This window comes from Bos grunniens, chromosome 6 (assembly GCF_055505025.1).
Source record: "Bos grunniens cultivar Pamir isolate PY7600 chromosome 6, Bosgru_T2T1.0, whole genome shotgun sequence".
In the NCBI taxonomy this organism is placed as follows: Eukaryota; Metazoa; Chordata; class Mammalia; order Artiodactyla; family Bovidae; genus Bos; species Bos grunniens.
The window spans coordinates 4,009,551-4,034,747 of NC_141170.1; the positions used below are offsets into that span (position 1 = coordinate 4,009,551).

The 25,197-nt window shown below is 55.2% G+C and overlaps 1 protein-coding gene and 1 long non-coding RNA gene across 4 annotated transcripts in view; one reads left to right on the forward strand and one right to left on the reverse strand.

The window, feature by feature from the left end:
* The window catches only part of SORCS2 (sortilin related VPS10 domain containing receptor 2), a 497,183-nt gene that overhangs the window by 314,777 nt on the left and 157,209 nt on the right, over positions 1-25,197 (reverse strand). The window lies entirely within an intron of this gene.
* Positions 1,394-2,592, forward strand: LOC147370211 (uncharacterized). The gene is made up of 2 exons (XR_015166024.1): positions 1,394-1,713; positions 2,470-2,592. It is a non-coding gene; the product is annotated as an uncharacterized LOC147370211 (long non-coding RNA).

A 25,197-nucleotide genomic window follows, 5' to 3' on the forward strand; every position in this document is an offset into this window, starting at 1 on the left:
AAACGCCATCACAGCAGCAGCCATGGTGTGGTTCCTCCATGTGATGGGCAGGCCCGGCCCAGGGGTCCCCAGCACATGGGGACCAGCCAGGGCCGGGGATGCAAGAAGTAAAAGAGAACGTCGAGGCAAGGAAAAGAACAGCTCACAGGAGCCATGGCCTTGAACCTGTGACCCCGCCCACCAGCGGCCACAGCCCCTTCTCCTTGGGAGAGACAGCAAGAGGCAGGCGCCCCAGGGTAGGGTCCCTGGGGGCTTCTCCAGGGCCCCGCGGTGTCCACACTGGCAGCTGAAGTGCAGTCGTCTGCCGAGGCACACCGTTCACCTGAACCCATTTCCCGACGCAGCTGCCCGGCCCTCCTGGGCAGCAAGTTGGCTCTAGACTCGCTTCCAGTCCACAGAGCCCAGCTCGGCAGCAGCAAGTGCGCAGGACCAGGAAAACCTCCTCCTGATCATCATGATGCATGAAAAGCAGACAGATTTACTCTACTGGGCCCCACGCTGAGCACTTCCCAGATGTCAGCTCGTTTGATCCTCCCAGGATCCCTGGTTGCCGGGAACCACTCTGTCCCCATTTTGCAGGTAGGCACGTGAGGGCACACCAAGGGAGGCTGCCCTGACTTGAGAACACAGGCCTGAGGCCTCTGGGAGTCCGGCTGGAAGAAAGGAGGCCCTCTGCCCAGCGCATCCTGGTTGAACTCGCCGATGTGGGGCTGGAGGACACCAAAGCATGTTTCCTGCTGTAATCAAACTCCCATCCTGAGCTTTGGCCCCTGAAGGTGCCTGGTAAAGCAGCTCAGAGCTATCCTGGAGCTGAAGAGCTTAGCTGGCAGTGGAGCCCCATGCTCACGGATCCCAGTGCTGCCTGACAGCTGACAGATTCCCCACACTGATGGGCTTTCCTCAACCTTGGAGGGTCAGGCCCTGGGCACCAGGCTGGGCTCAGGGTCGGGGCACCCATCCCACCCTAGCCCACTGCGAGCCCACTGCGACCTGGCCAAGTCCCCAGTAGGCTCTCCACTGACTTTGCGCTGGATGTTTTACGGTCCCAATTTCAGATCGCAGCATGTCAGTGTTTCACCACTCCTCTGAGAGCCCTCGTCCAAACAAAAGGCTGATTTATTCGTAATGCCTCAAAGCCACCACACAGACAGGCTGACCCCCAGAGCATCCGGAGCCAGGGCCGGGTCTCCAGCCCCGCCTTTGTGGCAGCATTTGCCAGGGTTCGGGAATGAATGAGCAAGTGCACACACAGGTGGATGGCACGTGCCAATCAGGCAGGACAGACAGCTGCACACCTGGAACAGATCACGCCTACCTGAACAGGCCCCGCGCACTAGAACAGGCCCCGCCCCTCACCCTTTCTCTTGATCCCACCCTGCTGCGCTCAGCCTTCAGCTTGCTGTTGCTAAGCGCCCATGTCCTGCCGGGTCCTCCTCTCCCATCCAGGAACATCCTAACTCCTCCCAGGAGCTCCTCCCAGGCACATCTGTTTGGGAAGACTTCAGGAACCTTCTGCCCGCCTCCTGCTCTGAGCCCCCACAGACCTAGGACATGGTGGGTTAGATGCAGCCCCCACAGACCCAGGACATGGTGGGTTAGATGCAGCCCCCACAAAGGATGGCCCCCTGGAGCCTGTGGATGCATCTCCCAGCCAAGGAACCCCAAGAAGCTGGGGGAGGGGCCTGGGGCAGACTCTCTCTCAACAGCTTGAAGGTACCAGTCCTGCCAACCCCTTGACTTTGGGTTTCCAGTCTCCAGACCCTGGGAGAATAAATCTCTGCTGTTTGTGGTGCTTTGCTATGGCCACCCCAGGACACTGATACAGGCACTCGCCCATCTTCCAGATGGGGACACTGAGGCTCAGCTTGTAGGAGGTGACGGCTGGGAATGGGCAGGGACGTCTCCACCAGGGGCTGCCTGACTCCACAATAGGGACCCCTCCCACTGCTCCAGGTGCCCCTTCAAACAGAGAGCCAGCCCCAGACAGCAGGGGCCATTGGGAGGCTCTGCACAGCTACCCAGCTCCCTGGAGGCCCCTGCTCACTCCCTGCCACCAGTTCCCCTTGGGAGGTGCTGGGCTCCCGTCTTGGGCTGGGCCTTAACAGAGAGCAGGTGAGAGCCTGCTCAACCCCTCCATCAATCAGCCACCTTCACAGGCATGCAACCCAGTGTTTAAAAAAAAAAAAAGAGTTGAGAACTAAGCTTTGAAAGGATCCCTATAAATCAAAATCAGTCAGCAGAAAATAAATGGAGGAACATTACTGATCTGTGGAAAACGGTGTTTTTACATCAAATCTGTTTGAGGGATAAAGTGTATTTTAATAGGTGGGTCTTCATCGACGTTTCCACCTCAGCTGTCCTTTAAAAATATTATTTACCCTCCATTGCTCATGACCTGATTGAATTTTAATTTCACCCATCCCTCCTTTTTAACAGTCACTTGAAGTAAAATTTTTAATGAAATTACAGGACTTTTTTTCCCCCATCTTGGCCGTCACTCTTCAAAATGATGCTCGGCGTTTCTACTACCTGGAAGAGTTGGCATTTTTCAGATCTATTTATGGTAATAAAGGGTAATTGGAGAAACTGTGATGTTGCTGGGCCACCTTCTCTTGACATAAAACGCGCCCGGGGAATCTCCTGGAGGGGGTGGAAATTGCTGATACTGGTTCTAAAACAGAAAGCCCTCCCCAGGCTCCCATGCCCGCCGCCTCCCCACCCCCACCTGTCTGCTGTCAGAAAACTGCACGTTCCTTACTTCCAGGAATTTCTCTTTGGAGAAGATGCTGTTATATGGGAACAGAGGAGCTCGGGACAAAGGAAGCGCGGGCGATGGGGTAGTGAAGACTTTGGCTGCGTCCAGCAGGAAGGCTGAGGCTTTTGGGGGCACAGCAGCCCCTGAACGAGTCTCTTGACCTCACGGAGTCCAGACAGGCAGGTCACCCAGAAAGACCCGTCCCTCAGGAGTGTCAGGAAAGCAGGGAGGCTGGTGGATCAGCTACCAGCTTGGAAAGAATCCACCAGGGCCCCTCTGAGACCTGCAAAGACAAATTTATCTCCCAAGAAAGCCAGTGGGAGAGACCAACAATGGATTCTCTCCCTGTTTCCAGAATCGGCTCCTCTCAGCCATCTGGGGGTGCAAAATGACTTCTGGGGGCCTCAGGCATTTGGGCCTCTGTGGGCCACTTCCTCCGTAAAAGATATCAACACTTCTATTTTGCAGCTGCATTGGCGTAAAAAAAAAAAAAAGAATATATTCCTATTATATATCAAAACGTTTCCGTGACCTAAAACTTTATTTCTTCTTCTTCTGATTTTAAAGGACAGTAAAGCACTTTTGTGGGTCTCTAAATGGGTCGTGGGCTGTTGGGGGCCGGCGTGAGGCACTCCGCCCATGGCAAAGGTCATGAGGAAGGAGGCTCGACATACGCAAAGGCAGGATCGAGCCTCAGGAGTCCCCCTGGAAATCCTCGAGCATCTACCCCCATAACCAGAGCCTGCCTACTTTACTACTTTGTGCTCTCCCCTACACCTCTGACTTTACGGGGGGCTGTCCCCCACCACCTCTTTCGGAGAAGGAGTTAACTTAGAGCTCCAGTTAATAATAATTCCTGGGCATGGTAGGAGTGTTTCAACCTACAAACTCCTCTGAAGGTTCTCTAGCCTGCCTGACAGGCTTGTCCGGCCACATGTGATTGCTCACGGCCTCCCAACCGTGAGAGGCACGAGACGCTTTAAACCTTCTAAAAACAGGTTCCTTAGAAAAGTTAGAAAACCATTAGTATAAGTATAGTGGGCTGATTAGAAATTATATTGGTGAAGGGTTTTTCATTTGTTGAGCCAATGTTTGTTGCTAAGATTCCACATCCCCTGCCCTTACACACATTAATGAATATATAGAAGAAATAAGTATTAACCTTTGATATAAATCACATTAGACCTTAGGCTAAGTAAATTCTTTCCTTAACTAAAACCCACTACACCCTCACTGTATAGGAATGTAAATTTATTTGGGTGGCATCTGTTTTAAGAATAATCACCCTTGGAGAAAAAAGTGTTCTGGTTGACTGACCACTGTCACAAGGAGAGGGTCGTAAATTGTCAGCAGGCCCCCTGGCCAGAAGATGATGTAACACCCCTAAGACCTCTGTATACATTTGTGTGAAGCACCTGACTTTAATAAAAGTCAGGACTGCTGTCCCCACGTGACTTTTGTATAGCATCTCAGTGTATAAAAACAGACTCTGAAAAATAAAGAATTGGGATCAGTTTCTCGAAATACTGGTCTCCCCATGTCGCTCTCTCTCTCACTCTGGCCGAGTCTCCATCTGGAGCGCAGAACCTGCCATGCTTACTAATTATGCCTGGGCTTCTAAGATCCGACCGGGGAGGCCTCAGTGTCTCCTCTCCTTCAGGAAAACGGAAGGACTCCTGTGGCCTACATAAGTGGTGCAAACTTCTTGTCTTGAAGTTTTATTGGTCTCCCGCATAAACCAAGCTACTCAGCCTCTTTTCTCCACTGAATTTTCCTACTGAGCTATCCTCATTCTATTACTCTTTATATCTTTGATGAATTTAAATAGTCGCCGAAGCCATCTCCCCTTCGAATACGCTGGATCAGCCGGGGCTGGACCCCGGCAGTGGGCCCTGGTACGGAGTCCCGTATCTGCAGGAGACCCCCGCCAGCCCACCACCTCTGCTGTCCAGCTGCGGCCTGCCCCCCTAGCCCCCATCACTCCTGGGTTCTGTAGTGCAGGCCGGTCGGCAATACGTGCCCCCTCACCTAGGAGGACAGCGGCTGTCACCTCTCCTCTGGAAGGGGACCCTGCTAAGAATCTCAGCAAACCTATAAACATACAGGCACATCAGCACCATTTTATGCTCCATTCCAGGGTTTACAGACCAGCCTGGGACCCAGTATGGGGCTTCCCTGATGGCTCAGTTGGTAAAGAATCCGCCTGCAATGCAGGAGACCCTGGTTCAATTCCTGGGTTGGGAAGATCCGCTGGAGAAGGGATAGGCTACCCACTCCTGTATTCTTGGGCTTCCCTGGTGGCTCAGCTGGTAAAGAATCCACCTGCAATGTGGGAGACCTGGGTTCGATCCCTGGGATGGAAAGATCCCCTGGAGAAGGGAAAGGCCAGTATTCTGCCTGGAGAATTCTGTGGACTATAAGTCCATGGGGTTGCAAAGAGTCGGGCATCACTGAATGACTTTTTCAATGTCACTGGGACCCAATCAATCTATGGGCCAATAAGCCCTTTCCACTTCGGCCGCAGGGCGGGCAGGAAATCAATTTCAAACTCATCTCGGTGGCCTTGACCAGTTGTGGGACCCATCCAGAGGGGCCTGGACTCTGTGCCTCGCATTAGGTGTGGGACGGCCTGGAGACGTCACCCGGGAACCCGCTTTACTCCCAGTGCTGCCGCATCAGTATAGACGAGGAGGGCGAGGCTTGCACACCCAGGCGTGAGCGCCCCCGTGTCTCCTGCGGCCCAGACCCCTCACTTGCAGCCCAGACCTGTGGGCCAGTACTGTCCCCTCCATCACTCCCCCACTCAGCCCCAGGCACCAGCTTTACCCTACTCCTGGCCCTGAGATGCCTCCCCACCTCCGAGTGATGCCACCCACCCCTCACGGTCCTCGGCGCCTCTCCCGTCTCAGGCTTTCCCGATGACTCCCTGTCTTCTGACCTGTGTCACTTTCTTCCTCGTATCCCACCCTCGTTCACCATCCCATTTTCTCCCCAGAGGCTCCTGGAGAAGGGGGTTGGTTCCTCTTCGTTACTGCTGAACGCATGGCATCGCGTCTCCTCTGATACTTCACGGTTGGGGTCTGTCCCCCCGGGAGCACAGGGACCAAGGGCTTGCCCTTCCCGCCTCCCCAGCCCCTGGCACACAGTAGGTCCTCTGGCTGTGAGCAGCTGCAGGCTACGTACAGCTGGTACCCCAGAGTTGTCAGGCTGTCAGGGCAGAGGAGGGTGGGGATGACCCCACCGCTCTCAGTGGGACATCTCGGGAGGTTGGAGATTAGCCGTGTCCGCTACCAACTATTCTGGGACATTGCTTCAAAGAAGGTTTAAATCGTACTTTGAATTAGAAAGAGAATGGTAGGGGTGTGGAGGGGGGCAGCTGGAGGGCATTTCCTTCTGCCCAGAGGCCCCTCGTCCAGTCACCTTGGGGTGACTCAGCCTTCCCCGGGAAGGAGGAGGAAGAGGGCTTTCTTCCGAAAGGGGACATTTTAAGGGCAGCTGCCAGTGGCAGGGGCTGGTGGGGAGGGCAGGTCTTTGGTGTCACATCCTGGGGAAAGCTGTCCCTAATGTGAGGCAGCCTCGAGCACAGCCTGCCCCCTCCAGGGCTCATCTCCTGGCTCTAGGGTCCCCGTTTCTCTCACAGCCCCGGCCTGAACACTGTCTCAGCTGGCCTGCAGGTCAGAGGTCCACCCCAGGCCCCTTAAAACAGGGCCAGGAATCCTTGTCGGCATCGCTTAGCCAAATGCCTCAAAAAACCCCGTGTCTGATCATACAGGGACCACCTTCAACATCTGCACCAGAGTCACCCACCAGGAGGGCACCTTCGGAAGTTTTTTTAGATATGGTGAAGAATCCACCTGCAGTACAGGAGACCTGGGTTGGATCCCTGGGTTGGGAAGATCCCCTGGAGAAGGGAATGGCTACCCACTCCAGTGTTCTGTCCTGGAGAATTCCATGGAGAGAGGAGCCTGGCAGGCTACAGTCCATGGGGTAGCAAAGAGTTGGATACCACTGACCGAATAACACTTCACTTCTTTTACTTAAATGGGAAACTTTCACACCATTTCTAGAAATGGAAAACAGAGCAACTCCAACAAGGAAGTCAATGGAAAGCCCACAAAAGAAACTCAACATAAACAGAGCGTCCTCTCCTGCTCTGTGTGGTTTACCCAAGACAAGCCCAGGGCCTGGGCTGCCCTCAGCTTATGAGAAGGGAAGCAGAGCACGGTCAGAGGCGTGCTCACCCGGGCCAGGCTCTAGGATGATGGACACAAGAGTGTGGCCCCTGCCAGGCCTCCAGGGTCATTGGATGCTCCTGTCCCACCCCCTCCACGGCGGCAGAAGTTCCACTTTTGAGAAAACACCCAGCTTCTCTGATTACAGAATCCCTGACATGCCCAGCTTCCCTGCCACGGCCCCAGCAACCCGGAAATCCAGTGACAGGGAGCTCAGCACCTCGCCAGCAGAACTCCAACAGGACCAGAAGCATCAGTGAGATCACCGACAAGCCTCGGCAACTTCGTTTCTGTAAGACCAGGCTGCCCACAGAAGCTCAGCCTCTGTGAGCACTATTTCTGTAAAGCCAAAAAGCTGGAGGACGTGCAGGCCATATTCCTATCTGTGAGCAGCAGCTCCCTTCAAATAGAGCCAGGCTTGCACACAGGGCTTCCCCGGTGGCTCAGTGGAATAGGGTCTGCCTGCAGTGCATGAGACACCAGAGACACAGGTTCAATCCCTGGGTCGGGAAGATCCCCTGGAGGAGAAAATGGCAATCCACTCCAGTATTCTTGCCTGAAAAATCCCATGGACAGAGGAGCCTGAAGGGCTACTGTCTATGAGGCCTCAAAGAGTCGGACATGACTCAGTGTCTAAACAGAGAGTGTACAGAGGCTCAGGCTAAGCCCGGAATCCCAGGCTGATGTTGAGCGAGTCTTTGAGAACAGTGACCCACCTCCCACCTCCGTTGGCTGTTATCTCAGCTTCTGCTACACAAGCATCCTCACCGAGGCAGCCTCTTTGCAAGACTCTGCCCCCAAAAGAAGGTTCTCCTAGTGACACTCCCAGGAACCGCGCCCCCCAGCCCGGGGAAGCATCAGATGTTCACACCTTTTCTGGAAGTGGCTGCTACTTTGGAGGCCCGTGACCATAGATGTCTCACCTCTCCTAACCCGGCCCCCAGCTGGCACTGGGCGGCTGGGGAGGCAGAATGGAGCTGGCGGACTTGGGGGATGGGTGGGGGTAGGACCAGCTCCAGGAAGAAGCAAACCATCCCAGTGGATGCTTTGAACGTCTGGGACTAAGTATTTTAAGAAAAGAATTTTAAAAATAACATTGGGTGGTTTCTAAAAAGCAAATGCCTGCAGCTCTCTTCACCATGTTTTCTGAGCATGCCACAGCCTGAAAGAATGCGGGACTTTCAGAGCGGCCTTAGTATAAATCTTCCAAACAAAGCAACACATTGCTAGTGAGTCCCTTGTCTCTGCTGAGAAAAAGAGTCCAGAAAACCTCAGGGTCTATAAGATTCTGCCCCATTCTAGCTAAGCAGCTTGGGCAAGTTGCCCATCCCTCCCAGCCTTGGACATCCTATCTGTAAAATGGGACTCCAATAATATCTGCATGAGAAGAATGTTTAGTGGGGAGGTGAATTCCACATAAATCTCACCTGTGGATGGTAAAGCCTCATTCACACACTGTTGTAACTGCAGCACCCCAGCCACGTGGCCGTTCAGCTCGCATACTTCATATGACGGGAGGCTGTCTACTTCCCAAAGCTCCTCCTTGTGTCTAGCTGAACCTGACTCCCTGAGGGTCTGCCTGTCAGCCCCAGCTCTGCCTTGGGATAGCACAGGCTGCATCTGACCCCTCAACAGCAGTCCTGACCGCCCTCCCTTCCCCGAGGCTCCAGTCTCCCAGCCCCTGCTGAACTTGCCACAAACCAGTGAACTAAGGAATAAACCAGAGCCCACCTGCAATTTCTAAACAAGTCCTTCTTTTCAAAGCAAGTCCACACAGAGAGGTGACCTGTTCCCCAGTTTGCCTCCCTCCATCCCAGGCATCCTCAGCCACCCTCCCAGCACAGGGTCCAGGGCCACAGAATTCCAAGGTACCCTCACACTTGCACTTCGGATGTGTGATCGACGTGCTGATTACATCAGATCAAACAAAGATGGGTTGGGTATGATACTGAAAAATGGAGCGGGATCTGATAAAAGGCTCTCTTGCTGCCTCCTTAGCCAAGGTCAATTACAAATGCCAAGAATTCATCTGTGTCGTGTGGCACAATGGGGCCAGAAGAGAAACCTGACCTCTCCTCTAATGAAGACTGTCACAGATGGAACCCAGGCTTGGGTGGGGCAGACCTGGGCTTATCCTCAGCGGTCAGTGACAGTGGCAGTGGGCAGTGGGTCTGGAGGGGAGTGGTGGAAATGGGCAGCAACCTGGGGATGCCGTGGGCAGAGCCTGGCTCAGGGGTCCCCTGAACAGCAGGAAGGGAACGCGTCAGACAAGAGCTTTATGTCCTCTGAATGGATCCCTAATAATAACCATCAACCAGGAGAAGAAGCGGTCGAGTAAATTTCAACAGAGATGTCTCTTTCATTCAAGGTCACTTTCATCAGCCAAACTGGTTTCATTTTCATAGCCAAGAACAGCCACCGTCTTCCGATATACATATTATCTGTAATAACTAAGGTCGACCCTGCTTCCCTCCATACTTCAGGTTAGTCTAAGGAATTCTAGCTAAAAGTAGAGGGGGAAATATATCTATATGTCTTTCATTGTGAAAACTGGCATATATTGGTAACTTGTTTGAAGAGAAGGAAATGGTGGAATGGTTGGGTTCCTGAACACAAAAAGACCTTTATGTTTGAAATCTAATTTACAAGCTCTCCTCGGGGTGAAGTCACTTTATCTTCCTGCAAAGGACAAGGATGGGAACAATTCTGTTTGAGACCCAAACATATGGCTGAATTGCATCTCGTGTATCTCAGGCAGAACGCTGCCTTCACAGGAGTGACTTGTTACAAAGCAGACCTGTCAAATCTAGCTCCACACATAAACTTCCTGAGCTGATTTCCCTAAATCACAAGCCTGGCATTTCATCACCAGCTGTGGCGGAGAGTGTTCGACAGTCCTGGGTGAAGGAGCACCACCCCGCCACCTCCCACCAGAGCTAAAAACAGACCCATCTCCATCAACTTGACAAAGACAGAAAACCTGAATTAAGAGCCCTGTCTAAAATTAACAGTGATTGAAAGTTAATGATGGGGCAAATTTGGCAGAACGATCTCAACATGCATCAAGATGTGGTCTCGGCTTTCAGACGGGAGGCCCCAGTGGTAAATGTCGCGGGAGCTCCAGCTGAGACCGCAGCCATGTGGCTTTGTGAGCGCCTTCCTTCCGCCAGGATCAGACCCTTGGCGGACGGTCTGATCTGTCAGCCCAACGCTGCCCCCAGCTCTGGGGCCGGGCTAACACACCCGCTTGTCAACACCCGAAGCTGTGTCTGCGTGTCATCTCGGCATTCTTGACTTAGAATAGCAAGCTAGGAGCAGCGTCTGTCGGGCAAATCAACTGTAGCGCTACCATTTAACTCAATCAGCAAACACACATCACAGGAACACAGTCAAACGCGATCAGAAAATACTCATACATGATGTTATGGGAGTTATTTGAGATTCGATCCACAGCAGGTCCTTCCTGCACTTTCACAAGTATGTGGAAAATCTCTGCGTGTGTCAGTTTCTGCCAGGAGACTATAAACTCCTGGAAAGCAGTCAGCACGACCCACGCCGTGTTCGGATCCCAGCCCTGGTGCAGGGCCAGTACTCTGAGGAGGAGACTCCTGATTAACTGGGAAGCTCCTTTAACTGCTAACGACTACATTCACGCACACCTACGTGTGAATGCACAAAGATGTGTGTGCGCGAGGGAAACAGACCAGATAGAAACAGTCTGAGTGTAAGAACAGGTTATTAGCAAACTGCTTTCTTTTCTCTTTTGCATGCCTGCAGGTTTGTCTGTAATAGGCGTATATCGCATGATTTACAACCCGGTGAGGGGGCATCCTATGACAGAAGAGGTGGGCACAGCTGTGCATGGTCACAGAGCTCTGTCCACATGAGCTTTGGGGCGGCCAGGAAGGCAGAGACCACTACCTACTGCGCTCCTGTTAGGCGTCGAGAATTGCCCGCACATCACCTTGCATTGAATTCACCCAGCTCTTGTGTTTATATGGCAGGCGCTAATCTGGAACTTTCTAAGCTGTAAGCATTCACCCAAATTAATCTTCATAACAACCCCATGACTATAGTAGGTCCTCCTATTATCCCCTTGACTGCTGATGTGCAGAGCAGTTAAGTAACTCACACTTAGATCCCATGCAGCTGATGGGAGAGAAATGGGTTTGAATGAGATGGAGAGCCCGGCCAGGTCTACCCGACAAGAAATCAGCCACATTTGTTCCCACCTCTCCCCACCCCGCGGACACTCTCTGATCTGTCATCTCTAAGGACGCTTGGGCAGGCGGATGCTTATTTCAGTGAGGCTGAAATGTGCAAATGTGTGTGTTGCTCTGTTTGTGCTGTTGAAGTGAAGTGGAACTTGCTCAGTCGTGTCCGACTCTTTGCGATCCCGTGGACTGTACAGCCCGCCAGGTTCCTCTGTCTGTGGGATTCTCCAGGCAAGGATCCTGGAGTGGGTTGCCACTCCCTTCTCCAAAGGCTGCCATTTCCTTCTTCCTTTGTGCTGTTGCTTGGCTGTTATTATCGTTTTCGCTGGGCTGGCCCAGGCCGGCTCTGGGTGATCCGGCCCAAATTGAGACGCTCCCCCATGCAAACTGAGGTAGTGTAGGCGAGCCCCCCTCACGCTCATCAGCACTGTTCACAAGAACCGGACACATGAGACAAGAGCTCACCTGCTGGCCCTGGCGGGTCCTCTCTCCAGAAACGCTAGAGCAGGGCACTGCCTGAGATGCCGCCAGGCCCAGAATCAGAGTGCTCACCCAGCCCAGGCCGTGGGAACGTGGGGGTTTCGTGTCCTGGGAGGTCTGTGGAGCGGGCCCAGATGCTTCTTGGATTTTCCCGTTTATCCTCTGAGTGAGATGCTGATACAGACCCCAGCACCCCCGTTGGATGCTTCTGCACCCCCATACTTGACTCAGAGGGAAGAAAAAACACAGCTTCCCATCTGAGGCTGAGTCTCCCCTCATCATGGCAGTGAGCTCCCCATCACCAGGGGCAAGCAAGCACACACCTGTGGAGGACCTGAACGAGGTGTCCAGGGGGACTCACCCCAGCCGGGGCTGGACCAGACAGACTCACCGGCCCTCCCCTTGTCCCATGCCCCCATCCCGCCCTGGGCCTATCTCGTCACACGCCAGGCCAGTGATGGATGGACTTGGTCAGACACTTCCTGCTGAGGATCCCTCCAGTCCCAACCCAGACCAGCCATCTGTCGATTTGTTGGCAACTGAACCCCAGCCGAAGCTCAGAGGCCCACAGGAAGGCATGCTTTGGCTGGGGTGTCCCTGCCCAAGGCCCTTCCTCCCAGCCATCGTCCACCTGAGCAGAGAGGCAGCAGGGGCAGACGGCCACTGCAGACTCAAGGGGACAGCACAGGGCTCGGGCCCCCTCGGGATACTACCTGCAAGGCGTGGTCTGCTCAGAGACGAGGCCTCAGGCCTTGATGGCCACCAAGACGCCAGCCTTGGGCTCAGCAGGCTCTAGGCCATGCAGGGTCAGAGGCTAACTTGGCCAGAGAGTATGAATAGAAAGATAGAAAATGGGTGAGTCAGGCCATATCGTCCAAAAATCCCACGCCTGGGGGGCCTGGGGTGCGGGCCGTCCCCTTGCTGCTGCAGCCAATTTCCACGGGAGAAACTCAGCAACATCAGGTGACCCAGTGACCAGCAGGGTCACGATCTGTGGTGAGCGGACGTTCCCCACCCCTATGGCTCCCGGGACGCGTGTGTAGGCAAGCCCGTGGCAACTCAGTTCATCCACCAGTGATTAAAACCTGCAATTCCCACACCCGTGGGGCACACCAGGAGTTCCAGGCTGCCCGGCCAGCCTCTCAAGTGTCCCGGTTCATCTTCCAACACGAGGATCCTCAGGCCCCAGGGAGAAGGAAATAACTCTGGCTGCAACTCATCCTTTTTTTTTTTTTGTTCCATCAGATAATGTATGAATAAAGTCCCACAAGACACCGAAGCCTGGTGGCTGAGGAAGGCGGAGCGCCAGACCCAAGCACGAAATGATGAACTTATAATCCCTCTCCGGAGCAGTCAGGATGGAAACCGACGTCACCATGGAAACCAGGGAGGCGTCCTGAGGTTCTCCGGGAGGACGAGGCGGGCCCTTCAGCTGGCGCTCGGGGCTGGAAGGAGTGAGTGAGCAGACTGCAGGATGGGGCCTCCCTGGTCTTGGAGTCTGCTCGGTACATCCGCTCGCCGAGGTGAGAACGGGCGGCCTCTCAAACCAGGATCAGGGGCCCCTGTGCCCTCAGAGTCTGCAGCCAGGACATGGGTGGACACAGCCCTTGCAAACCTCCACAGAAACACAGCAGAGGGACCTCGGGATAAACAGCCTGGCTCTGTGCAGGAGGCCCCAGAATGTTCAGCAAAAGGCCGGTTCTGCTTGGTGCTAAGGCCTCCCCTCTCTGCCTCCAGGAGCTCCCCAGAGCAGGGAGACACCCATGAGTTGGACCGAGGCCTGGGGCAGGTTCCTGGGGTGGAGACACCCAGGAGAGGCGTGCTGCCACTGCAGAGTGGTCTAGGGGATGGGGTGTGGATGCTCCGGCAGACAGACCTCAGGAGGGAGGAACAAAGTGCACGGAGACGAAACACCGAGGCGGGGATGGGCCGTGTACACCGAGGCCGGGGCTCAGCTGGGACAAAGCGCAGCATGAAAGCAACTCCAGGCTGCAGCCAGAAGGCGCCGGGCAAATGGAAAACTGCCGATTCACCCTGAGAAGCGCACCTCAGCTGGGCATGAGGCGGAGCAGCATGGGGTGCGGTGAGCAATTGCAGACGCAGGAGAAGGTCCTGGAACGCTCCAGCTGCAGCGCCACAAACCAGCATGCTCGCTCACAGGCCAGGAGCGGCCGGGAGAACGGGAAAACAGCCGCCGACGGTCATGGGCAAACTCGTTTCTTTGGGGGGAAAGCTTTGACGGCGTTGATGTGTAATTTTGCAATCAAAATTAAGTCAGCCGAGCTGCCAAGGACCCTCATTTGAAACGGTTTTACCCGAGCTGTTAATTCTATCCTCAGCTTCCGTATAACTCATTATCAACAACAGTAATGACGAAGCTCCCAGATGGACCGGTTGGTCCTCTGAATACAAACTTCTCCCTCCCGCCTCCTCCATGCCCGGCGCCAGCCTGCACGCTCAGGGCGGGAAACTGGGGGCTCATCGCTCCCTCCCTCTGCCAGGCTCGCTCATCAGAATTGAAGAAAAACGGCGGCAATCCTGGTTTCCAGCCCTCCGGGTGTCCTCAGCACAGCTCTGGTTGGAGGTCAGGGGCTCGCGTCCCATCTCAGACACGAGAGGCTGGTGACCGTGAGCAGAGCTCGTGCCCTCTGTGGGCACAGTCTCCCCCAGGCTCTTCCTGGGTGCTGAAGCGGATGGTCTGGTAGGAAGCTCGCCTGTCCTGGGCACCCAGCACGGGCCGCGGACACAGCAGACGCTCCACAAGAGGACCTCCTCCGGCAGGAGCCGCTCCACAAGAGGACCTCCTCCGGCAGGAGCCGCTCCACAAGAGGACCTCCTCCCGCAGGAGCCGTAGGAGCCGCCTGCTCACTGTCCCAGCGCTTCTGTTTATGCTCTTCTCACTATTATCCCAGTTTCATGGATGGGGAAACGGAGCTTAGAGAGGGGGACTCACTTGCACTTGGCCAATTTCATCTGTAAACGCTGCTTCAGGGACCAAGAATCACAGCTTTCAAACCATACGGGGGACACGGCTTGACATGTCCTTTAAGCCTGAGGGGTGGTCCTTAGTGGGGGAGACTTCCCGGGGCTGTACCCAAAGGGGGCTCTGGATGGGAGCCCTGGAGGTGAATGGGCACCTCCCCCAGGAGGCCAGGCCCTGTGATATTACAGACCCCCTGCACTCTCCCCTTCGCCCCCTCCATATGTGAAGAGGGGACGTGTAATCTGGGGCAGGCGGTGATGGCTGAAAAGCCCTTTGTAGGAAAAGGGATCCTTCCTTCTTTAAGCTGCTCTCCAATCCCCCATAAATCTTCCTGCAGCCCAGAGCAGAGGATTTGAGGCTCTAGGAAGCTCAGCCATTCAGAGGCAAAGCTGAAAATGTAGCTGACATGCAGCCCCCCGGGTGGCGTGGGAAGGCGGGCAGGCGGGCGGGCGGGCGGGCGGGGGTGTCTGTCACCAGCTCGAGCTCTGGAGCTGCGATTCGGGGTCAGGTTCTGGGCCCTTGCCAAAGCCTTCATTATGCTTGGAGAATGTTCTTTTTAAATTGTCTCTCTTTGTTTTCCCACTCCCCCAAATTTATTTAAAAATAAACTGCGTGAATTCAATGCACGGTTTCACAGCCCCATAATAAGCAATTTCCTAGCGAGTGTCAGAGCCAACGCCGCCTCCTGAGTGCGCAGGCACCCAGGCCTGTCAGTGGTTCGCAGACGCGGAACGACCAACCCCCAAGGGTGGCAACTGTGGTGTTGGAGAAGACTCTGGAGAGTCCCTTGGATTGCAAGGAGATCCAACCAGTCCATCCTAAAGGAGATCCGTCCTGGGTGTTCATTGGAAAGACTGATGCTGAAGCTGAAGCTCTAATACTTTGGCCACCCGATGCGAAGAACTGACTGATTTGAAAAGACCCTGATGCTGGGAAAGATTGAAAGGCAGGAGGAGAAGGGGGCGACAGAGGATGAGATGGTTGGATGGCATCACCGACTCAATGGACACGAAGCTGAGCAAACTCCAGGAGATGGTGGAGGACAGAGGAGCCTGGTGTGCTGCAGTCCCTGGGGTCGCAAAGAGTCAGACACAACTTAGCCACTGAACAATGAGGGTGGAAGGGGTCCCCTGAGAACCTGCCCCAGAATCGCCCCTTTCTGTGTCCTGTCATCTCTTACTGTGCTAGGCATCACAGAGATGCTGTTGTTTAATTCTCCAACAACCCTGCAGCAGAGATAAGATCATTCCTATTTACACATGAAGAACTCGAGACTCGGAGAGATTAATGAATTTGTTAAGGCTCACACAGTTAGCAAGCGGCAGAGCAGAAAGTCAGGCGCAGGTCGTCGGAGCCCCGTGCTCTGCGCCTCACAGCTGTATTTATGAATGTGCTGGCTCTCCATTCTGGCCATGGTGTTCTGGACACCCCGAAGACTGTTGCCACTGCTCTTAAAGTGAGACCTCACTTGAACAGTATTCAGGGTAATCAGGTCATTGAAAAATACCACAGACTATCACCTCCCTTGCCGTAGGCCCAATACTTCTGTTAATGCGGCCTGGGATGGAAGTGTCACACAATTCCGTTTTGGGGAGCTGGTACTCCACAGAGAGCCTGGGACTATTCTAACCTGCTTCTGGGACGGCGGGACTGGGAACCTGGATGCACAAATTACATGCATCCCCATAAAACTGCTTCTGTGACTTAAGTCCCTCCCGCCGGGTCACGTTTTGGAGTGCACATGGACTCGAGCCAGGGCCTCCCCTCATCTCCCAGTGGCTTGAGTCACGGTTTCTCCCACTTTCCTGAAGGCTGGACTGGGTGACCGCCCAACCAGGGCGTCTTAGGGGCAGGTGTTCAGGCGGTGCCTCAGAGACTAAGTAAAGAAATGAATGAATGGATGCTTTCAGCCCACGACTGTAGCCCAAGGGCCTGAGCCCACTGTGAGCCAAAGAGCTCCCTGCCTCCGCAGAGTAGGCCGTCTTGGGGGAGCGAGATAGACAAGCCCAGACCGGGGAGCACATAGCCCACCGATGGCCACGAAGGCCGTGGAGGGGCCAGGGTGAGGGATGTGGACAGTGTCTCAGAGACGGCGGTGCAGGGGAGGGGGGAGGGCAAGAGCAGGGGAGGAAGGAAGAGAGGCGGAGAGGAAGGTCGTCCGCAGACGGACCAGAGATGCCAAGGAGGACGGGGCTGCAGGGATGCTCTGACAGCCTCACCCAGACCCAGCCCTCCACGTCCACCTCTCGGTGCCCAGGCTGACGGACATCGCTGAGACACACAAGAACAAGGGCCACTTCCCGTACCTGCCGATGGCAAAAAAGTGCGCGCCAACAGCCCCAGGCTTGTTTTGTCTGATCGCGGTGGGGTCGGGGGGAGGCCCTGGCAGCCGTGTCTGTGGTCCCTGCCAAGCAAGGCAGACGCAGGTGGCTGTGAATTTATGAGATACTCTGTGGAGAAGGTGCCTGGTTTTCTCTCCTGGGGAGTCCCAGCGGGACGGTCCACACGTCACTTATTACCATCAGTGGCAGCCCGGGCTGCTGCAAGCGTGATCATGAGTAGCAGGTACTTGTCAGGTTCCTGGGGCCACACCGCTGCCCCTCCCCACTCAGCGAGGCCTGGGGCTCCGTGGACACCTGTGGGCAGGACCAGCTGGTGGGACCACACCTCTGTTTTGCATGTCAGGCTCTGAGGTCCTTTTTGAAGAAATGCTTCTGGACCTTAAAAACATTTGAAAGCTGAAGACCGCCCCGTCCAAGCAGATCTCCTGACTGCATCAGATGCCCCAAGCCCAGCCCTCATCTAGGCTCCACCTCAGGCAGCACAGCCCACTGAGACGCCCCATACCAAAGCTTGGGGTCCTGTGACACACCCTCTCCCCATTCCCCTGCCCAACTGCCACCATCCTGGCCCATTCTCATCTTCCCCAGACCCTCCACTTTCCTCCCGCTTGGCTGATGTCACTCTCAGGGAGCCCCGCCCTCTCTCACCTGGACCACTCAGGTTCTCCTCGGCCCTCGAGGGACCCCTGGACCCCTCCCTTCCCCACCGCCCCCCACCACGCTACAGCCAGGGCCATGTTTCCAAAACGCCAGTCTGATCAAATCCCCCTCCGTGGCCCCTGACTGATCTCCCCCCGCAGCCTGCAGAGCTCTGCCTGGGTCCACGGACCTCTCGCCGCTGTTGAGTCACTGAGCTACCTGTGAGGCTGATGGCATTTCTGCCAGGAGCCGTCAGCCTCACACAGACGAGATCTCAGAGGTACAGAAAGATCAGGAAGCATGAAGCTTGGATGCGGCGGGACTGGGATTCAAACCCCAGCCAGCCGGCTTCCCTGGTGGCTCAGACGGGTCGGGAAGATCCCCTGGGGAAGGGAACGGCTAGCCACTCCAGTACTGTTGCCTGGAGAATCCCCATGGACAGAGGAGGCTCGCGGGCTACAGTCCACAGGGTCGCAAAGAGTCGGACACGACAGAGCGGCTAACACAGGCAGCTCCAAAGCAGGACTCTTCCAGGCTGCTTCTGCTGGGAAACTTGAGCACAGAGGATCTTGAAGAGCTGCTGGTGTGAACACTTGTGACCCCAGGTTCTGTCACTTATGCACCGTGTGACATCAGGTAAGCGTCCTGAGCCCCGTGACCTAAGGCTTTTCCTCTGCAGATGCAGCTGACAACCCTGGCCTCTGCGGTCACTGCCCAGTCTAAGGAACCAAGGTGAAAGCCGTCTGCACAACAGGGTCTGGTATGTAATGCGTGCTCCTGCCAAGGTCAGTTCACCTCCCCTGACTTTCCTTCTGTCTCATTAAAGGGAACAAAACAAAAGCCATCCTCGAAGGAAGAGAAAATATTATGGCCAAGACTCCTCAGCCTGACCATTTGCTAATGGCTCAGCGGTAAAGAATCTGCCTGCAGTGCAGGAGATGCAGGAGACGTGGGTTCGATCCCTGGGTCGGGAAGATCCCCTGGAGGAGGAAATGGCAACCCACTCCAGGATTCTTGCCTGGAGAATTCCAAGGAGAGAGGGCCCTGGTGGGCTATAGTCCATGGGGTCGCAAAGAGACAGAACTGAGCACGCCCGCAGCAGAACAGCGGGCCTTGCTCTGAGCGGGAGACTGAGACGGCCCAGGAAGGGGAACCTACAGACGGACTGCAGGACTGGGCCTCTCCAGCCCTGCTGCAGGGGGGCCCCTGGAAGCACACTCTGTGGACAAGCGGTGATCTCTGGGGGCTCCAGAGCCAGCCCAGAGGAAAGGTCAGTACCCTGGCTTGTGTCACGTTGAGAGGAACAAGAACAAGATGTCACCGTGAAGACAGGTGCATTTGCCTGTCCAAGGACAGCCTGGAATGTTCCCACGTGGAAAGAAAGATGCCCATGAATCAACCCAGCTGATCTGAGGCAACTACTGCCAAGAAGACCTGGGTTGGACCTGGATTCTAAGCCCCAGCCTGTGTGAGGCTTCACAAGCTAAGAGGGTGGTGGTGGTGATGGTGATGTGATGGTAGTGAGGTGGTGGTGATGCTGACACCATGATGGTGGTGGTGGTGGTTAGGGTGATGACTGTGGTGGTGCTGGTGGGGGCGGTGGTGATGGTGATGATGGGTATGGTGGTGATGGTGGTGGTGGCGATGGTGGTGGTGGCGATACTGATGTCATGACGGGGGTGCTGGTGATTAAGATGGTTGCTATGGTGATGTTGGTGGTGGTGGTGGTGGTGGTGATGATGGTGATGGTGGTGGTGATACTGATGTCATGACGGGGGTGCTGGTGATTAAGATGGTTGCTATGGTGATGGTGGTGGTGATGTTGGTGGTGGTGGTAGTGGTGGTGGTGGTGGTGGTGGTGGTGATGTGATGGTAGTGAGGTGGTGGTGATGCTGACACCATGATAGTGGTGGTGGTGGTTAGGGTGATGACTGTGGTGGTGCTGGTGGTGGTGATACTGATGTCATGACGGGGTGCTGGTGATTAAGATGGTTGCTATGGTGATGGTGGTGGTGGTGGTGGTGGTGGTGGTGATGTGATGGTAGTGAGGTGGTGGTGATGCTGACACCATGATGGTGGTGGTGGTGATTAGGGTGATGACTGTGGTGGTGCTGGTGGTGCTGGTGGTGGTGATACTGATGTCACAACGGGGTGCTGGTGATTAAGATGGTTGCTGTGGTGATGTGGATGGTGGTGGTGGTGGTGGTGACGAAGGTGATCACTGACAGTTACTGAGCCCTCTGCAGTGTTCAAGTGTTGTATATGCTCAGTTCCCCTTGCCTTTCACAACAAACCAGTGAAGGCTGTGCTATTACTATGCCGTCATTGTTCCTGGTTCACAGATGGACACATGAGCCCAGGAGGCCTAGGTGTGCTTCTTAAGGTCACATCTGCAATCAGTGGCAGAGTCAATGTTTATCCTCAGATCCATCTGACCCCAGGGTCCACCTGAATGTAGCTGGAGGGGTCTGCTGGTCGAACAGGGGGGCTGAGGAGCTGCGATAGGGCAGGGGTACCTTCACAAGGAGTCACAAAGAGGCGCCGTGTATCAGAAGAACCTCGGGAAGGTCCCTGACTGAGCTGGGTTAGTGTGGGGGCTTCTGGGGCAGAAGATACGGCTAGAGTTGGCCAGGAGAGCCTTGGAGGCCAGGCCGGGGGCTCAGGTGTGACATCTGGCAGCGGGTCGCCAGCCGAGGAGGGCAGCTGTCGGTGTGGTCAGCACCCAATCGCGGTAAGGTCGGTCTCTGTGGTCAGCCTCCACCAGGCCTGCAGCTCTGCGGGGCAGGACCCTCTCCCTGGGCCCTGGAGCTCGGCCCCCAGCGGAGACAATCTTGTCCCAGGAACCCGGAAGCCCATCCAGTAGCTGCATGGGTGATGAGCACATAGGCTCAGCTCAGTGCTGCTGCTGCTGCTAAGTCCCTTCAATCGTGTCCAACTCTCTGCAACCCCACTGACGGCAGCCCACCAGGCTCCCCCGTCCCTGGGAGTGCCCACTAATTAATCCACCATGAAAAGTCAAACAAAGCAAAAAAAAAAAAAAAATCACCAATGGCCTTTTTCTTCCACATGGCAGGGAAAACTATCCACCTGGACTGGTGTTAGATAAAGTGGGGTCCAGTGTGGGGACTCCATTTCTGAGCAAGCCTTGAACTCATTTGTTAAAAGGCCAGGACCCCTCACCATGCCTGGCTGAGATGCACATTCCCTACCGGAAGGGTCTGACATCTGGGATGTGAGTTCAATCACTTCCAGTCCCATCTTGCCATTCTCGTCTCTCAGAGCCCTCCGCCTTCTCATGGGCTGTTCCCTCTGCCCTTCCATGTTCTGTCTGCCCGGCCCCAGATCACAGAGAGGGTCCTGGCGTGCAAGACCCAGACCCAGGTGTCCGGACCCCAAGCCCGCTGCCCTTCTAGCCCCACGCCTCCACCCATCAGACCATGTGTCATAGACCAGGATGGCATCAAAAGGAGGCGTGCTCGCCCCCCAGGGCAACCTCAGAAGGGCTCGGGCCTCCTGGAGGCCCCGGCGTCTGTGTGAGCCTCACATCCATGCAGGGGCACAGTCGTTAGGGTTCCACCTGCAGCGGTGCCTCAGTTTCCCTGTCCCTCCTTAGCCATCGCGTGAAGGTCAGTTTAATGAAAGCCTCACAGCTGCCAGCAGCGGGGTCCCCAGCATCCCTTCTCTCCATGTGGGGATGTCTCCTGTTGCTTTGGAGCCAAGCAAGCAGGTTCTGTATCTTTTCTTTATAAAATAGTATTATTCGTCGTCATTGGCTCCCTGGGACTGTGATAACAGAAGCGGGGGGTGCTGCCATTATGCGGTCCAGCCCACATCAGGTGGCCGATGGGGGGGCGGCACCGAGGGCCTGGGGGCTGGACCTGGCTTCCGGCGAGGAGCTGCTGATCTGGGCAAGGGCTGTAGGCACTCGCTTTCAAACAAATGCGATAAACTGGAATCAGATCCCCGCCGCCTTGCTGTGCTGCTTGCTGGCAAGGGGTGACGTTCATGGGGAAGCAGTCACCGGAGACACAGGCTCATCTCCAAAGTCACTGCACTGACAAGGTTTCCCTGAGGAAACTCAAAGGCGACCATCATTTTAAAAATCTGCTTGGCATCCAAGTGCTACGATTAGGCATGATGAATTAACCTCCAAATGACGTATTTTGTTTGCTAAAATAACGATCCCACTGGTGGGAAGTATGGAGCGGGTGGGGTGGTGTGGAGCCACAAAAAGGAGGAGGAAGGGAAGGGGGCTCATAAATCCCCGTGCGGCAGCGAGGAAGCCGAGGGCCGGGGATGGGCACGGAGCCGGGGCCTGGGTGGGCTCGGTGCAGAGAAACAGAACCTTGTCCTCAAACTAGAGGACATTTATCACCCCCAAGAGCAGAAAGACACACGAAGAGGAGCCAGGATGGGCTTTGGGGGCCAGCCCTGTTCCATCAGTCTGGCACCAAGGTCTTCCAGCAGGAAGACAAAGCAGGGACGATGCAGAACCTTCAGGCTCCAGGGGCAGGGACTCACCCGGAAAGGCTGAGATAACACGGAGGAGCCACCACCATCCCACGTGAAGAAGAGGGAGACAGGCGTTGCAGAGTGGGGGGCAGTGACCAACACTTGTGAGCTCCCCCTTCTCCATACATTCACCCACAGGACTCACGGAACACAGCCTCCAGCCTCAGAGCTGGGACTGGCACACCCATTTCACAGATGGGGAAAACTGAGCCTCAGGTTCTCAGTCCAAAGTCAGACAATAGGCCGCTGATCTGGGACTCCAGCTAGATCCAGCTGACTGGGTTACAACACCTGCTCGCAGTGAGAATGTGGGCTGCCAGAGGCCCTGAGAAGGTTAAATGTCCCTATTTTTTTTTTTTGAAAAAGAAGAATATCTGAATTCAGAAAAAATGACCTAGTGAGCTTAGAATCAAACCCTGCATAATGGAATCAATGTTAAACAGAAACTTTTGAGATTTCAGAGAGAGATACACCAATACGGACTCACCAAGAGCAGACAGTGCCCCCAGGAGTGAGTCGGGGACCACGAGCTGAGTGGTCAGCGGCCGTGGCCTGGGAGATGCAGTGGGTCCCGGGATCATGCCCACAGGATCTGCTCGTGGCCCAAGCTGTGACCACTTAGATCTGCCCCCATAGCTCCAGCGTCTCTAACTCACAGAGCCTCACACCACTCAAGGGTCCCAGCAAATCCCTTAAGCCTTAGAGGGAAGAAGCAGAAAGATACACCGGAAGGTTAGCAAGACAGAGCTCGGGCATCACTGTGGACTCCTGTCCTCGTGGTCCACGGGACCCCCTGTGTTTCTGCTGCTTGGCAGTCAGAAAGTAAAGGAAAGTGAAGTCTCTTAGTCGTGTCCAACTCTTTGCAACCCCATGGACTGTAGCCTACTAGGCTCCTCCATCCATGGGATTCTCCAGGCATGAATACTGGAGTGGGTTGCCATTTCCTTCTCCAGGAGATCTTCCCAACCCAGGGATCAAACCCGGGTCTCCCGCATTGCAGGCAGATGCTTTACCCTCTGAGCCACAGGGAAGCCCATCGACAGTCAGAGGCAGACCCAAAAGAAACAGCATATGCAACTCAGCAGATGAGTTAGCCAGACACAGCCGAGTTCAGACCCCAGCATTACAACCTCCTTATTGGCCTCAATGGTCATCCATTCACCCCTGGTTAGCTGGGTAACCTTGCGTAAAACACTTAGCTTCTCTGATCCTCCAAGTCCTCATTTTAAAAGAAGATGCTGAAGCTCCAATACTTTGGTTACCTGATGCTAAGAGCTGACTCATTAGGAAAGACCCTGATGCTGGGGAAAATTGAGGGCAGGAGGAGAAGGGAGTGACAGAGGATGAGATGGTTGGATGGCATCACTGACACAATGGACATGGGTTTGAGCCAACTCTGGGAGATGGTGAAGGACAGGAAGCCTGGCGTGCTGCAGTCCATGGGGTCGTAAAGGGCTGGACACAACTTAGTGACTGAACAACAACAAGGGGAGATAACAATATACCTGGTGCAGAGTCAGGTATGTTGCAAACACTCAAAGATTTTTAGTCATTTTTCTCCTTTTGTTTTCATAACTCACAACTTGTGAATGCAGCCTCACTGTGTTGTTTCAGAGGGGAGCATCTCCCCCTGTGGCTGGCACCCGCCTGTACCAACCCCCTGGGGCCTGACCCCATCCTTGTGGTACCCAGCCTGCACATCCCTGGCCTCAAGTCTTGCCAACACATCAGACGTGGTGAGTGTCGGCTCCTGTGGTCTCACAGCTTCCATCCAGCTGCCGAGTGTGGGGATTTCCTCCCCAACCCCAGGCTGCAGGCCACACCCTAAAAGGACAGCTGCTGTAGGCCCCCTACTCCAGGGCTGGCACGGGAGACATGGGCCCCCAGGATGAGGGACAGTCTTCCCTGGCCCCCTGCTGTCCCCACGGGCCACGGGGCCATCTGTCAGGCCTTGGGGGCTGGGGCACAGAGGGCCCACGCCCACCCCGTTAGGAGGAGACAGGAGCAAACGTATCTCATAGCCTCCCCCCAGGAGCCCCACCCGTCCAGGCAGGCTGGAGCTGATCCAGACTGGTGACGTCAACCAGGCCCCTGTTCCAGCGACAGGCCAGGATGGCACATGTGGCCTTTCTGTGGCTATGAGGATGGGCCAGTTGTCAGACAGCCTGATGGATCACTTCCTGTGGCCTCCAGGAGGGGTGATGCTCAGGAAGGCTTCGTCGTGCAGAAAGTAGGGAGGAAATGGTCCTGCTCCTCTCCATCTGGTCAGACCACCTCCAGGGGCCCTTCTGAGCTGGCCTTGACCACTGCTGGTGTCCAGGGAAGGAGGCCTGGATGGTGAAGGGAAGGATGCAGGGGCCAGGGAAGGGAGGCCACGGTCAGCAGACCTTGAGCCATCCTGGGGAACAGGGTATGATGGCTCTACAGGACTCTGGGTCGGGTTGGGGGGAAGCTGGGGGCTAGAGAGAGCGCCACCCAGAATGGAATGGACCTTGCAGGGGAGAGGGGCCACCCAGGACCGCCCAGCAGAAAGGCTGGGGGGCGGGAGGACAATGTCAAGACTAGATGGCTTCCTTGTCACTCTCCTCTGCGACACATGAGGCCAGGTCACCTCACCTCTCCGAGCCTCAGCTTCCTTGTCTGTAACATGGAAGTAAAGCAACGCTATGACGGACACTACGAGGGCTGCCTAAGCTAACGGCGAAAGAGCGCCGTGCGTTCTGTGGGGCAAACAGCAGGCAGATCAATGGCATTTGATATTGATCAATGGTGGAAATATTAAAGAGATAATCATCTACCTCATGGGGCATTAGCTAAAATAAAAAAAGTACTGTGAGGATTAATTAAAATAATGCCTGTGATCGTTTTAACACGCCAGCTATTCAAGGGCGCGTGCTCAACGTGATAGCTACTATTACTACCGCTCTGCATAATTGCTATTCTCGATGGCTCCTTTCCCAGCGACAGCCACAGCAGCAGAGCTCCTCTGCCCCAGGTTGCCCTCCTCCCGGGCCCTCTGTTGCCTCCTGCAGCGCATGTC